Consider the following 14,221-nt stretch of genomic DNA (forward strand, 5'->3'; position numbering starts at 1 on the left):
TGTGTCTTTTCTTACTATAAATATTTAGGTTTATCACTGGAAGTGACCATTATGTTTATTATAATTGCACACAGCAACTCTTCAGCCAAATAATATTCTGATGTTCTCGCCCTTGCCTCTTTCATTCTCTCTTTATGTTAAAGGGACATTATACACTAGATTTTTCTTTGCATAAATGTTTTGTAGATGATCCATTTATATAGCCTATACAGCTTTTAATTTTTTATTTTAAATAACATTGCGCTGATTTTAAGACTCTTAACCAAGCCCCAAAGTTTTAGGAGTATACTGATGTCTACCCAGCTTGCTCCTGTTTGTGTAAAGAGTTTTTTCATATGCAGAGGGGAGGGGGAGGGTCTGTTTTTCTTTATAAATGGAAAGAGTCCACAGCTGCATTCATTACTTTTGGGAATTCAGAACCTGGCCACCAGGAGGAGGCAGACACCTCAGCCAAAGGCTTAAATACTCCTCCCACTCCCCTCATCCCCCAGTCAATCTTTGCCTTTCGTCTCAGGAGGTTGGCAGAGAAGTGTCAGTAGTTTTCGATAGTCTCTTATGGAGGGTAGTACTTTTCGGCATGGGACTGGAGTTTTAAGTAGTCCTGTTAGCCTCTCAGTGAGAGCATGGGTTTAAGTTAGAGTCCGGAGATGCAAGAAGAGTCTCTCTGCGAAACCATCCCAACTCATATTAACAGCTCCACAAGCATTCAGCGTTGACGAGTTTCGCTGCCTGCTTTTTTCTCTCAAGTCCATGGCAGAAGCAACGCTACTATCTGTCACACTTAAAGGGCCGTGTTCCTGTTCCATGGCGTAGATTCCGGTAAGATAGTTTCATTTTACTTTCATCATGGATGCATTGTAATTACAACTGTTTATCTGAGAGGGGCTGCAACCTTTTCGGGGATAACTTTAACATAGGGTCTCAGTGAGGCTTTTTGTATCTAGGAATCAAGGGTTAATATCTCCTGATGGGGGTTATTGAACAGGGGGGTTTATAATCATGTTTGTTATGTGATTCTGTCTGCTACTGTGTAGTGCTGCTTCGGCTCATGGTTATTTTGGAACATAACGGCCTATGTCTAGTGACGCTGCCTTTACGGTCAGGCACGCTTTTGCATGGACTGCGCAATTTACCTTGTGACTCCATTTCCACATTCCTGACCATGTGGTGATGGAGAAATCCTGGTCCGCTGGTGTCTGGTTCTATGGAGGTGGCGAGTGCCCCAGTCATTGGGGGTGTAAGGTGCCATTTAGATTTTTATTAAGTGTTCCAGTTATGGAGGATTCTGATTTTTTTTTTTGAGATTGATGTCTCTGATTCAGACTCTACTTCTTGCGAAGAATATGAATTGGCCCGGGTGATACATGCCCATAAGTTATGTTCCGAATGCCATTTTAGAGTGCTCTGTACCTCGGGATCAGGGAATCAGGTGCCCATTGAGCCATCCGCCTCTGGGGATTCTATTTCACACAAGTTGAGTTCCCTACCACCAACTCTTACTACGCATGCAGGTAACCCAAACACTACTTATCCTTCTATGGAGTGTGGCCTGTTCCCACCGGAGGTTACGACATTATTCCACATGGCCATATCTTTGGCGCTAGAGCATCTGCCCCTCCCGGGAGTGTGCTTACGATATTGTCCATGTTCAGTTAACCGGGGCTCGTCAGGGGAGGGATCGCCTGGTCCAGTTTAGCCCTCCGGGGGAGTGACTGCCCCTGAGGCCTCAGGGGGTCAACCTTCGGGGCCGGTGTTTTCTTTTGTTCCGGCGGAGGTATGTTGCGCCTTTCATTATAGACTGGTGCGCCTTCGTGTTCTACTAAGGCAGGTTTTTGGCATTGCTGGAGGATCCCACTCTTAATGGGTCTGGGGATTCTCAGTCTTAATCTTCGACTGGCTTGCATGCATAGACATAAGGGGATGAAGTAATCTTATAGTCTTTGTTATTTATGTATCCTTTTCCAGTTCTGAGCTTGGAAATCTCGGACCCCTGTTGGGCTGGTCCTGCGGGTCTGTCCGTTCTTCCTGGGCGATAACCTACGGGTTGCCTTATCTTTTATTTTCATCCGGTGAGGATGATTTTTATTTAGCCTAAAGCTCATGTTGTGGTGTGATGTTTCCTTCGGGAAATTTCTACTCTTGAATTGATACTCACAATTTTGTTGTCACCCTGTTTATAAGAGTCTGTCTGACTGTTCTTTTTTCCTCCATCGGGGGAGACTCTATGTGGCCTTGACAGTGCTGGGGCCCTTGGTTTCCGACTGGTCCAGACTGGGTACAAATTATTCTGTCTTTGAGGCCTAGTTCAGACACGTGGCGCCTTTTTATGTCTGGTTGGTCCGCTGAGGGCACCTAGTGATCACAATGTGATTTGTGTTGTTTTCTTGTTTTATTTTACAAGCTTACACTTGCATCCTGAGCGGACTTGAGGGTCCGTGGTTGCTTAGGGTCATGGGGGATTGATTCAGTCCTCATTCGCCTTTCAATCTAGTTGGCCGGGACTCCATTGAGATCCACAGCGACATGCTCAGTCATTTCCGATTTTTTCCGGGAACTAGAGTGTTCCTTCCCGTTGTGGGTTGGAGGATTTAGGTCCTTCATACCACCGTTCGTATGGATTTGCCTTTCATGGTCTCTTTGTAAGTGTCCTTTTAGTTTTTTAGTTTTTTGGCCCATAGACAGGTATACCAAACCCGCGCAGTTTGGTATCCAATATACAGCGTAAGGACTTACGTGGCGAAAATGGAGAAATCTTACTCCATTTTCACCTCGCCACAAATTGCAGGCGTAGTAAGCCTTACGCTGAGTATTGGAGCCCGTAACTCCCTAAACTGCCTGCAAAATAAAACACCTACCACACCTAACGCATGCGCAATGTCTATCTACCTGTCAACCGCAATCCCCCGCGGCAATCCCTAATAAAGTGTTTAACCCCTAAACCGCCGCTCCCGGACCCCGCCGCCACCTACATTAAATGTCTAACCCCCTAATGTGATCCCCCTACACCGCCGCCACCTATATTAAAATTATTAACCCCTAATCTAATCCCCCTACACCGCCGCCACCTATATTAAAATTATTACCCCCTAATGTGAGCCCCTACCCCGCCGCCACCTACATTAAACTGATAACCCCCTAATGTGATCCCCTACACCACCGCCACCTACATTAAAGTGATAACCCCCTAATGTGAGCCCCCTACACCACCGCCACCTATATTAAAGTGATAACCCCTAATGTGAGCCCCTACCCCGCCGCCACCTACATTAAAGTGATAACCTCCTAATGTGACCCCCCTAGACCGCTGCCACCTATATTAAAGTGATAACCCCCTAATGTGAGCCCCCTACACCGCCGCCACCTACATTAAAGTGATAACCCCCTAATGTGAGCCCCCTACCCCGCCGCCACCTATATTAAAATTATTAACCCCTAATCTAATCCCCCTACACCGCCGCCACCTATATTAAATTTATTAACCCCTAATCTAATCCCCCTACACCGCCGCCACCTATATTAAATATATTAACCACTAAACCTAAGTCTAACCCGAAGACCCCCTAACGTAATTATTATTAAAATAAATCTAAATAATATCAATAATATTAACTAATTTATTCCTATTTAAATCTAAATACTTACCTATAAAATAAACCCTAAGATAGCTACAATATAATTAATAATTACATTATAGCTATTTTAGGGTTTATATTTATTTTACAGGTAACTTGGTATTTATTTTAACTAGGTACAATAGCTATTAAATAGTTAATAACTATTTAATAGCTACCTAGTTAAAATAATTACAAAATTACCTGTAAAATAAACTAACCTAAGTTACAAATACACTTACACTATCAATACATTAATTAAATAAACTACAATTATCTAAACTAAAATATAATTAATTACACTAAACTATATTACAAAAAAAAACACTAAATTACAAAAAATAAAAAAAGATTACAAGAAGTTTAAGGTAATTACACCTAATCTAAGCCCCCTAATAAAATAACAAAGCCCCCCAAAATAAAAAAAATGTCCCTACCCTAAACTAAATTACAAAAGTAATCAGCTCCTTTACCAGCCCTTAAAAGGGCCTTTTGTGGGGCATTGCCCCAAGGTAATCAGCTCTTTTACCTGTAAAAAAAAAGAACAACCCCCCCATTACAACCCACACACCCCTACTCTAAAACCCACCCTATACCCCCTTAAATAACCTAAGTTTAACCCCCAAGTGGTCCTTACCTGTCCTGAAAACTGGCGGAGAAGGTCCTGTTCCAGGCAGAGAAGTCTTCTTCCAGGTGGCAACCTCTTCTTCTTCCAGGAACCAGCCGGTGCGGAGCGGAGGAGTTGAAGACCGTCCTCTCTGGAACTGAAGACCGGCGATGCAGGAACTGAAGATCGGCGACGCTGGAACTGAAGACCGCGGAGCAATGGAGCGTGGAGGATCCTCTTCATACGATCGCCGCCGTACACTGAATAGGAATTCAAGGTACGCGATTAAAAATGGCGTCCCTTGAATTCCTATTGGCTGATTTGAGCCTTCAAATTCAAATCAGCCAATCGGATGAGAGCTACTTTAATTCTTTTGGCTGATTTGAATAGCCAATAGAATAAGAGCTACTGTAATTCTATTGGCTATTCTAATCAGCCAATAGAATTACAGCCAATAGAATTTTTTTTTTAACAGGTAAAAGAGCTGATTACTTTGGGGCAATGCCCCACAAAAGGCCCTTTTAAGGGCTGGTAATAGAGCTGATTACTTTTGTAGTTTAGGGTAGGGACTTTTTTTTATTTTGGGGGGCTTTGTTATTTTATTAGGGGGCTTAGATTAGGTGTAATTAGCTTAAAATTCTTGTAATCTTTTTTTATTTTTTGTAATTTAGTAATTTAGTGTTTGTTTTTGTAATATAGTTTAGTGTATTTAATTATATTTTAGTTAAGATAATTGTAGTTTATTTAATTAAGTGTGTAGGTGTATTTGTAACTTAGGTTAGGATTTATTTTACAGGTAATTTGGTAATTATTTTAATTAGGTAGCTATTAAATAGTTATTAACTATTTAATAGCTATTGTGCCTAGTTAAAATAAATACCAAGTTACCTGTAAAATAAATATAAACCCTAAAATAGCTACAATGTAATTATTAATTATATTGTAGCTATCTTAGGCCTAGATTTAGAGTTGGGCGTTAGCCGTCAAAACCAGCGTTAGAGGCTCCTAACGCTGGTTTTTACCGCCCGCTGGTATTTGGAGTCAGTCAGGAAAGGGTCTAACGCTCACTTTGCAGCCGCGACTTTTCCATACCGCAGATCCCCCTACGCCATTTGCGTATCCTATCTTTTCAATGGGATCTTTCTAACGCTGGTATTTAGAGTCTTGGCTGAAGTGAGCATTAGAACTCTACCGACAAAACTCCAGCCGCAGAAAAAAGCCAGGAGTTAAGAGCTTTCTGGGCTAACGCCGGTTCATAAAGCTCTTAACTACTGTGCTCTAAAGTACACTAACACCCATAAACTACCTATGTACCCCTAAACCAAGGTCCCCCCACATCGCCACCACTCTATTAAAAATTTTTAATCCCTAATCTGCCGCTCCGTACACCGCCGCAACCTACATTATCCCTATGTACCCCTAATCTGCTTCCCCTAACACAGCCGCCCCCTATATTATATTTATTAACCCCTAATCTGCCGCCCCCAGCGTCGCCTCCACCTACCTACAATTATTAACCCCTAATCTGCTGACCGGACCACACCGCTACTATAATAAATGTATTAACCCCTAAAGCTAAGTCTAACTCTAACCCTAACACCCCCCTAACTTAAATATAATTTAAATCTAACTAAATAAATTAACTATTATTAAATAAATTATTCCTATTTAAAGCTAAATACTTACCTGTAAAATAAACCCTAATATAGCTACAATATAAATTATAATTATATTGTAGCTATTTTAGGATTAATATTTATTTTACAGGCAACTTTGTATTTATATTAACCAGGTACAATAGCTATTAAATAGTTAATAACTATTTAATAGTTACCTAGTTAAAATAATTAAAAGAATTACCTGTAAAATAAATCCTAACCTAAGTTACAATTAGACCTAACACTACACTATCAATAAATTAATTAAATACAATACCTACAATTATCTACATACATTTATTATTAGGAGTGAGAGGGAGGATTGCAGATAGAGGGGTATACGTGTCGGGCTATGTTTGGGAGGCGTGTTAGACAGTAACGGGAGATTTAGTATTTTAGTAAGTTTTACTTACGCTGATTTCTGGACATCGCTGGTTTGTCAGACTTACGGCACTTTAGCAACTGCCGGCGCCGTATATGAGATAGCTCTCTGTGCGAGCTGAAACTACGGGCGACACAGATTTTCACGCTTGCGCCGAAACCTGCGCCGTATATCGGATCGCGCCCTTAATTGCTGTATTTCTCTCCCTGTCCAAAATTAGAAAAGTCACATGAATGGTTTTCTGTGCACTAGGCCAGTGCACAGGAAACTAGGCTAGGTCAAACAGAGTGTATGCTATTTTGCTGACAGATGGTTCAAATGGAAACTAACTTGTTGAATTGTTCCTTATTCTTGTAAACTGTAACAAGTATAGGAAAACAAAAACAGATGTATTAGAATAGGTATTTTGCCCAGCAACCAGATGAAGGGATCTTTAAATAGAATATAACTGGTGGATACATGATGATTACGTAACCTGTTGTACTCTGTTAAAACTGAATGTTGGACTGCCCGGCTTCAGAATTTGCTGTCTGCGCAATTCTCCCATGTTGATCAACTTGGTACGTGATCAATAAACAAAATCTCAACAAAGAACCTGTGTGTTCCTTGACTGTGGATATTTGTGTCAGAGAAAACAACAACAAGGTGTTGTTCGTTAGACCTATCTGAGCTTGCTGCACGAGGTTTCGTTTCTGAATATTTCGGTATTCTGTGCTACCTTTTTACAACTTGGGGACCTTCGTCTTCAGTTGCTTTTTAGAGTGCGGTTGCACTGTGTTAGGGGAAGATCCTCTCCGTTTCAGACTCCCGGCCCTATCCAGTGGTTTCTGTATTTCTGGGGACTGGGCGTTGCCTCCCCTTGTTTCTATGAGACTGGTGGGTCTCTGTTGGTCTGGAGTTCCTTATGCTAGTTGGACAGCTAGCTCAGCATCCTAATGCACTGTGGCTACTCTGCACTGTAGCAAACCAAGGGTTGCAAGTTGATCCCAGACGAGGTCTACTCAACCTTCCTCCTTTCAGGATTGATAAGATGAGCAGCGTCTTGAGTTCCTTAAGAGGGATTAGTCGCACTCTACGAGTACATTCATGTTTTCTCCGTGTTTTTTCTTCTCTGTGGAAGAATACGGTAGCTTCTTCCCTTTCTTTAGTAAGGGGTGTGTTGTTTGGAGACTGCTGGGCGACGGTGTCTCCTGGAGTCTAGTTTCTGCAGTCTCTAGCAAGGCTGTGGACTATCTGCGGGTCAGTGTCCTTGGGCCTTTTCCTCTTTTTCAAAGTTGTTCTTAGCTTCGGACAAAGCGGGATTTTGTTGGGTAGAGGTTTTCAGGCCTGGTGCCCTCGGAATGGGCCGCCTCTTGTACCCTCCAGTTTTTTCATTCAGTGTCCTCTATAGCTTGGGTATTGTTTTCCCGAAAGTAATTAATGCAGCTGTGGACTCTTTCCATTTATGAAGAAAAACATAAATTATGCTTACCTGATAATTTTCTTTTCTTCAGATGGAAAGAGTCCACAGCTCCCCGTCCGTGTTTTATGCAGAGCGGCTGTAATTTTTGTTCTTCTGGCACCTTTTCACCCTGATATTTCTTCTACTGTTTCTTGTTCCTCTGCAGAATGACTGGGTGATGAGGGGAGTGGCAGGAGTATTTAAGCCTTTGGCTGGGGTGTCTTTGCCTCCTCCTGGTGGCCAGGTTCTGAATTCCCAAAAGTAATGAATGCAGCTGTGGACTCTTTCCATCTGAAGAAAAGAAAATTATCAGGTAAGCATAATTTGTTTTTTGCTATAGAACCACTTGCAGTGGGTGTTCCAGACAATCTTTTTAACAGTGCTAAACTGGTAAACTTCTAATTATGTTTTTAAACGGTTTTATACTGGATTTTTAGATCAGTAGCTGTGCATATTATTCTTTATAGTGTCTATTACATGCAGTTAAATTAAAATTGGTGTATACTGTCCCTTTAATTATTCTATGCATGCACAATTATTCAAAGTTTGTCACTAAAAACCTTTAACAAATAACATAATTATTGCTCATAGATGCCATGAGTAAGTTGGCAATTTTCTTTTTTAGTCTCCGTTTTCCGTGACATATTCTGTTAACAGCTGTGGCATTCTATGACAGAACAGAATCAAACTCCAGATGCAAATCTGTTAATGTAGCAATACATGTAAATTCCATTCCCTAACTTCCAGTGATCTCAGCTAACTTCTCTCTTGGGTTCTGATATTTAAAAACTTGTTGGCATGGAGAGAAATCTCAGAAAATCTTAGTTTTTGGGTTTTTTGAGCATGATATTGCGATGCATGTGTCACGCTTTCACCACCAGAACTCTACATAGCGAGATAAACAGTTTTCAAGCTTAAATTTACCTTTCTAAAATTATTTTAGGGAGCTCACATTACTGTAGAGACATGTTAGAAAATCTCTCCAGAGTGGGGAGCTTTGACCCCCTTTAACCACAATGTTGTTTTCTAAGGGGGATTTAATCATTGAGTATACTTTCATTAGATATGGTAAGGACAAAGACAGAGGAAATTCAGAAATGCCTGAGATATGCATAAAGCTACGTTAAGCATAAATTATGCTAATACTTCATAAAAAAGACTTGATCAGCCTTTTGGTTGTTATCTGACTTTAATTTTATAAAGGCTGGTTTTGTTGACGTAGTATTGTCAGCAGATATGTTACCATGTGTAGTTCCAACTATCCATGTAGCTTAACACAGAAATAGCACAAAATAAAGTATTTACATAATTCGTCAAAAGGGTTTGATGCACCAGCCTCTAAGAAATGAGTTGGTTGGTCCTGCAGAGTTTTGGTGAACAGCAATGCACTGAAAATGGAGGTTCAAGTAATACCATTAAAAATACATACAAGAACTAACACATTATATTAAAACACTGAAAACTTGATGCTTACCTAGATTTCAAGGAGACCTATACCAACATTTCAAAGATGTTTGATTAGATAATGTTTCTGTTAATACCTATTTTCTGCATGAATGGTTTACCACAGTATCACACATATCTGCAATGTCTTGCCACCTCTAACCTCTAGTAAAACAGTAGTCTACAGATGACTTATGCAAATCTAATGATGGATCCTTGTTAAGAGAAACTAACCGGGACATAAGGGTCGATTTATGAAGCTGTGTCATACAGGGGCGCACATACTTGGAAAAAGGTTAGGGAAACATCTGATGGCCGCTGCTTCATAAATACGGACTGCAGGTTCTCTTGTGAGAACCTGCAGTCGTAGGCAGGCGAAGGGGTTGATAAAAACGACCCCATAATACTTTAGGAGTGCACTTTCCTGAGGGACCAAATACAATATGGCAAGCTCCCAAACAGCCAATAAAAAAAAAAAAAAATGACAGGCAGGGATCAGCAACCCCATGATTCGAGAGAGCAGGAGTCAGAATGTTAGCTTGCTGTACATAGAAGTCTTAGCTTCTCTACTTAATGTATTTTTTTTTAAACTTAATTTTTTTCTTATTTTATGCAAGTGAGGAGGGTAAGTCATAACAATTGTGGGGTGTGTCTATATAGTCTGATTTAATGACACCATTACATGTACCTCAGAAAGTTTCACTTTCCTGCATTTTCAACATGTTTCTGCTTTGACTAGCTTTAAGCTCCAAAGACACAGTTCTTAAATCAGCCAATAGGATGAGAGCTGCTTAAATCCTATCCTGATTTGAACAGCCAATATGATTTAAGCAGCTCTCATCCAATAGGAATGCAACAGTACTCCAATATAAAAGGGGTACCTTGCATTCAATCCTCAGTGTGCGGTGACAATTGTATGAAGAGGATCCTCCACACTGGGTGGCTCTGTGGTCACCGGTCCTGTTCCGCGGTCACCTCCGCTGCTTCTTCGCCCTGGATGAAAATAGAAGAGGTCCCTGTGCTGGATGAAGATGTCGCCGCTGGACTTCAGGAACGGTGAGTACATATTTGGGGGTTAGACTTAGGTTTTCTCTTGTTAAGTGTATTCAGTCCACGGATCATCCATTACTTATGGGATATATTCCCTTCCCAACAGGAAGTTGCAAGAGGATCACCCAAAGCAGAGCTGCTATATAGCTCCTCCCCTCACATGTCATATCCAGTCATTCTCTTGCAACCCTCAAGATAGATGGAGGTCGTGAGAGGAGTGTGGTGTTTTATACTTAATTATTTCTTCAATCAAAAGTTTGTTATTTTTAAATGGCACCGGAGTGTGCTGTTTTTTTCTCAGGCAGTATTTGGAAGAAGAATCTGCCTGCGTTTTCTATGATCTTAGCAGAAGTAACTAAGATCCACTGGCTGTTCTCGCACATTCTGAGGAGTGGGGTAACTTCAGAAAGGGAATAGCGTGCGGGGTCTCCTGCAAATAAGGTATGTGCAGTCAAATATTTTTCTAAGGAATGGAATTGACTAAGAAAATACTGCTGATACCGACGTAATGTAAGTAAAGCCTTAAATGCAGTGAAAGCGACTGGTATCAGGCTGATTAATGTATGTGCAGTAAAGTAATTTTCTAAGGAATGGAATTTGACTAAGAAAATGCTGCTAATACTGAAGTAATGTAATAAGCCTTAAATGCAGTAGAAGCGACTGGTATCAGGCTTATCAATAGAGATACATACTCTTTAAAAAAGGATGTTTAAAACGTTTGCTGGCATGTTTAATCGTTTTTTGAGGTACATTGGTGATAAAACTTATTGGGGCATGATTTTTTCCACATGGCTGACTTATATTTCTGCATAGAAACAGTTAACTGAGGCTTCCCATTGTTGTAATAATGAGTGGGAGGGGGGACAGGGCCAAATCAAAGGCCAAACAGTCTAATTTTCGTGCCTTTCGAAACTTCAAGGCAGGAGCAGCATCAACTTCCTCCGCTCCAAAACAGGAAGGAACTGTTGCTTGTTACAGACAGGCCTGGAAAACTAACCAGTCCTGGAACAAGGGCAAGCAGGCCAGAAAACCTACTACTGCCCCTAAGACAGCATGAAGGGATGGCCCCCTATCCAGAAACGGATCTAGTGGGGGGCAGACTTTCTCTCTTCGCCCAGGCGTGGGCAAGAGATGTCCAGGATCCCTGGGCGTTGGAAATCATATCTCAGGGATATCTTCTGGACTTCAAAGCTTCTCCTCCACAAGGGAGATTTCATCTTTCAAGGTTATCAGCAAACCAAATAAAGAAAGAGGCATTTCTACGCTGTGTACAAGACCTCCTAGTAATGGGGGTGATCCACCCTGTTCCGCGGACGGAACAAGGGCAAGGATTTTACTCAAATCTGTTTGTGGTTCCCAAGAAAGAGTGAACCTTCAGACCAATCTTGGACCTAAAGATCTTAAACAAATTCCTAAGAGTTCCATCATTCAAAATGGAAACTATTCGAACCATCCTACCCATGATCCAAGAGGGTCAGTACATGACCACAGTGGACTTAAAGGATGCCTACCTTCACATACCGATTCACAAAGATCATTATCGGTACCTAAGATTTGCCTTTATAGATAGGCATTACCAGTTTGTAGCTCTTCCCTTCGGGATAGCTACGGCCCCGAGAATTTTTACAAAGGTTCTGGGCTCACTTCTGGCGGTTCTAAGACCGCGAGGCATAGCGGTGGCTCCGTATCTAGACGACATTCTGATACAAGCGTCAAGTTTTCAAATTGCCAAGTCTCATACAGAGATGGTTCTGGCATTTCTGAGGTCGCATGGGTGGAAGGTGAACGTGGAAAAGAGTTCTCTATTACCACTCACAAGAGTCTCCTTCCTAGGGACTCTTATAGATTCTGTAGAGATGAAAATTTACCTGACGGAGTCCAGGTTATCAAAACTTCTAAATGCTTGCCGTGTCCTTCATTCCATTCCACGCCCGTCAGTGGCTCAGTGCATGGAAGTAATTGGCTTAATGGTAGCGGCAATGGACATAGTGCCTTTTGCGCGCCTGCATCTCAGACCGCTGCAATTATGCATGCTAAGTCAGTGGAATGGGGATTACTCAGATTTGTCCCCTCTACTAAATCTGGATCAAGAGACCAGAGATTCTCTTCTCTGGTGGCTTTCTCGGGTCCATCTGTCCAAGGGTATGACCTTTCGCAGGCCAGATTGGACGATTGTAACAACAGATGCCAGCCTTCTAGGTTGGGGCGCAGTCTGGAACTCCCTGAAGGCTCAGGGATCGTGGACTCAGGAGGAGAAACTCCTCCCAATAAATATTCTGGAGTTAAGAGCAATATTCAATGCTCTTCTAGCTTGGCCTCAGTTAGCAACACTGAGGTTCATCAGATTTCAGTCGGACAACATCACGACTGTGGCTTACATCAACCATCAAGGGGGAACCAGGAGTTCCCTAGCGATGTTAGAAGTCTCAAAGATAATTCGCTGGGCAGAGTCTCACTCTTGCCACCTGTCAGCGATTTACATCCCAGGCGTGGAGAACTGGGAGGCGGACTTTCTAAGTCGCCAGACTTTTCATCCGGGGGAGTGGGAACTTCATCCGGAGGTGTTCGTTCAGCTGGTTCATCGTTGGGGCAAACCAGAACTGGATCTCATGGCGTCTCGCCAGAACGCCAAGCTTCCTCGTTACGGATCCAGGTCCAGGGACCCGGGAGCGGCGCTGATAGATGCTCTAGCAGCCCCTTGGGTTTTCAACATGGCTTATGTGTTTCCACCGTTTCCGCTGCTGCCTCGACTGATTGCCAAGATCAAACAGGAGAGAGCATCAGTGATTCTGATAGCGCCTGCGTGGCCACGCAGGACCTGGTATGCAGACCTAGTGGACATGTCGTCCTGTCCACCATGGTCTCTGCCTCTGAGGCAGGACCTTCTAATACAAGGTCCTTTCAACCATCCAAATCTAATTTCTCTGAGGCTGACTGCATGGAGATTGAACGCTTGATCCTATCAAAGCGTGGCTTCTCTGAGTCAGTTATTGATACCTTAATACAGGCACGGAAGCCTGTTACCAGAAAAAATTTACCATAAGATATGGCGTAAATATTTATATTGGTGCGAATCCAAGAGTTACTCATGGAGTAAGGTTAGGATTCCTAGGATATTGTCCTTTCTACAAGAGGGTTTAGAAAAGGGCTTATCTGCTAGTTCGTTAAAGGGACAGATTTCTGCTCTGTCTATTCTTTTACACAAACGTCTGGCAGAAGTTCCAGACGTCCAGGCTTTTTGTCAGGCTTTGGCTAGGATTAAGCCTGTGTTTAAGACTGTTGCTCCTCCGTGGAGCTTAAACTTGGTTCTTAAAGTTCTTCAAGGTGTTCCGTTTGAACCCCTTCATTCCATTGATATTAAGCTTTTATCTTGGAAAGTTCTGTTTTTGATGGCTATTTCCTCGGCTTGAAGAGTCTCTGAGTTATCTGCCTTACATTGTGATTCTCCTTATCTGATTTTCCATTCAGACAAGGTAGTTCTGCGTACTAAACCTGGGTTTTTACCTAAGGTAGTTTCTAACAGGAATATCAATCAGGAGATTGTTGTTCCATCATTATGTCCTAATCCTTCTTCAAAGAAGGAACGACTTTTGCATAATCTGGACGTAGTCCGTGCCCTGAAGTTCTATTTACAGGCAACTAAAGATTTTCGTCAAACTTCTTCCCTGTTTGTCGTTTACTCTGGACAGAGGAGAGGTCAAAAAGCTTCGGCAACCTCTCTCTCCTTTTGGCTTCGTAGCATAATACGTTTAGCCTATGAGATTGCTGGACAGCAGCCCCCTGAAAGAATTACAGCTCATTCCACTAGAGCTGTGGCTTCCACCTGGGCCTTTAAGAATGAGGCCTCTGTTGAACAGATTTGCAAGGCTGCGACTTGGTCTTCGCTTCACACCTTTTCAAAATTTTACAAATTTGACACTTTTGCTTCTTTGGAGGCTGTTTTTGGGAGAAAGGTTCTACAGGCAGTGGTTCCTTCCATTTAAGTTCCTGCCTTGTCCCTCCCATCATCCGTGTACTTTAGCTTTGGTA

This window comes from Bombina bombina, chromosome 2, assembly GCF_027579735.1.
Source record: "Bombina bombina isolate aBomBom1 chromosome 2, aBomBom1.pri, whole genome shotgun sequence".
Taxonomy (NCBI): domain Eukaryota; kingdom Metazoa; phylum Chordata; class Amphibia; order Anura; family Bombinatoridae; genus Bombina; species Bombina bombina.